A 2546-nucleotide genomic window follows, 5' to 3' on the forward strand; every position below is an offset into this window, starting at 1 on the left:
GCAAAGACTCCTTGCAAATCCCAGGGAGGTATCTATGCTGATGTTTCTGAAGTCTTTTCGACTGGTTAGTGTTAAGGAAAGCAGTAATAATGGAACCTCTGCAATAGTCACGCACAAAAGAGATGGCTTAGCCAGACCTATGCTTCTTATGAAAGGTTTTCTTTTATTATGTATAGATACATCAAGAAGATCCATTGTAATGGACATCATGGAAAAAAGGAACAGCTGTCTGATATTAGACAGCATGGATCACAGACTATCACCAAATTCTTCCATTTGTTATTGCTAGAGCTTATCTTCCCCTCCCAGGCAGGTGAGACTTAGTTTGCTTATCTTTCCTAAGGGGCTAGAAGGATTGGCTCAAATAAGAACACAAGTCATCTTACTCCTGAACCACAAGAAATTCTAATCATTAATTATAGTGTAGTTAGCATCTGCTAACTCAACTGCCATGTTTCAACCTACCTGAAAATGGAAAGGCAAGAAACTATGTGAGTATTTAACATTGCCCTTTATTAAAAGTCACAGAAGGCATTTAAAATAGTCCTTCAAACCGACTCCTGGTAGTGGGTAAGACTTTCATTTATTGTTCTACATCTTTTTTATCTCAAATGAGGAGCAATAAATCCTTTACACTTGTTTGACATTTTTCTGTTGTCTTAACCACTCAAATATATCCTGCTTTCCTACCTGATTTGCAAGGTACTAGATAGTCTGCTTTGATCTAGTGAATCCGTGTCTCCTTTTTTCCACAAATATTTTATCCTTTGATCTTTTATTGTAGTAAAAAATGTATAACATAAAATTTACCATGGAAACCATGTATAAGTATAAAGCCTGGCAGTGTTAAGAATGTTCATATTATTGGAGAATGTCCAGATTTGGTTTCATATTGAAAAATGGAATCTATCCTCACTGAACAAAATCTCTAACTCTGCTTTTTCTCTTCTCCCTGGGTCCTAGAAACCAGCATTCTACTTGGACAACTCAAGCTACTAATTTTAACTACATCATAGCTACCAACTATAACTAATACCATTTGTCTTTTTTTGTGGGTCATGAGGCTTGAAATCAGCCTGGGCGCTGTCTCTGAGCTCTTCAGTTCAAGGCTACCAACCAACCCCTTGGCCTGGGCCTTTTTCCTGAGCTCTTCAGCTCAAGACTATGGCCCTGCCCTTGAGCCAAGCCCCATTTGCTGTTTCCTAGAGGTTAATTGGAGATAAGAGTCTCAGGTCCTTTTTTGCCCATGCTGGCTTTGAACCTTGATCCTCAGATTTCAGACTCCTGAGTAGCTAGGATTGAAGGCTTGAGCCACCGCACCCAGTTATCATGTGTCTTTTTCAAGACTGAGCTGTTTCATGAGTAGGGTGTTTCATGATTCATCCATATTGTTACATGGGTCAGAAGTTCCATAGCTTGAAAGAATCTATGACATTTCACTGGATATGAATAGTATTTTTTTTCATCTATCCATTCCTAATAGACACTCCTATTTTGGGCTACATTGGATAGTTCCACTGAATATGAGCATGTGACATAGCCAGAAGTAAACTTTCTGTGTCATATAGTATCTATTTTTATCTATTAGTATATTAGTTGCTTTAAAAATCTTTGTATACTTCTACAAACAAGTTTTACTTCAACATGTCATCTTGCGAGTATAATGCATCTTGATTAATGCCATTGCTTCCATCAATCTCCCACTTCTTTCAACCCACTTATGCTTCCATTTCACATATGTACATAAAATATTATAACTGTACTTGTCCATCCTTCCTCTTTTCAGTTGCCTTCTCTTCTACTTGAAACCCTTCTCCTTCTAATTACACATGTTTCAGCTTCATAGTATTCATTTGGTTATACTAAGTGTTATTCAAATGGAATTACCACACCATTTTCTTAGTGACATATCCTGTTTCCTTACTACCCATGAGACAAACAAGTGCCAATTTTTCTACCTCCTCTTTGACACTTGTCACTGCTGTTTGTAGCTGCCTTCATTGCTATGGGTTGACAGCTCATGTAGTTTTGAGTTGTATCTCATGACAGCTGTTATAGCTGAGCTATGACACTAAGAAGATATTAAATAAATGGCCTTCAAGTATAAGCTATTTATTTAATATCATTGAGAAAAATGCTCTATTAAGGTCCGTTATCTACTAAAAAGCATAGAAGACTTCGTGATTTGTTTTGTTACTCTTGCAGTGGAACCATGCTAATCTTCATTATCTTTCCAATTTCTGAATTTGTGCTGCCTAAGTAAGCACACAAATTATGGAGTTTTAATAAAATAGTCAATGTTTGTTAGCACATCTTGATCTTTTCAACCATCCAACCCCCATGACTAAGTACTCACATTGAACATTTTTCCCATAAAACAGAGAATTAAATGTGTTACAGTCATAGAACCTATTTTTTTTTGCCCATCAGCTCTTTACATTGCTTGATTACTGGTATCCTTTAGATTTTTGTTTAATGGTAGCCTCCGTTTTTGTTTGGTTCTTGTTCATGACAATATTTTCAAGAGATTTAACGATCGGGCCAAT

At 36.7% G+C, this 2546-nt stretch overlaps 1 non-coding gene across 1 annotated transcript; it reads right to left on the reverse strand.

Moving 5' to 3' along the window:
• Positions 1-2162: 2162 nt before the first annotated feature.
• Positions 2163-2267, reverse strand: LOC150050065 (U6 spliceosomal RNA). The gene has a single exon (XR_016538782.1). It is a non-coding gene; the product is annotated as a U6 spliceosomal RNA (small nuclear RNA).
• Positions 2268-2546: the final 279 nt, after the last annotated feature.

Source organism: Megascapheus bottae, chromosome 18, assembly GCF_031878675.1.
Source record: "Megascapheus bottae isolate mThoBot1 chromosome 18, mThoBot2.hap1, whole genome shotgun sequence".
Lineage (NCBI taxonomy): Eukaryota > Metazoa > Chordata > Mammalia > Rodentia > Geomyidae > Megascapheus > Megascapheus bottae.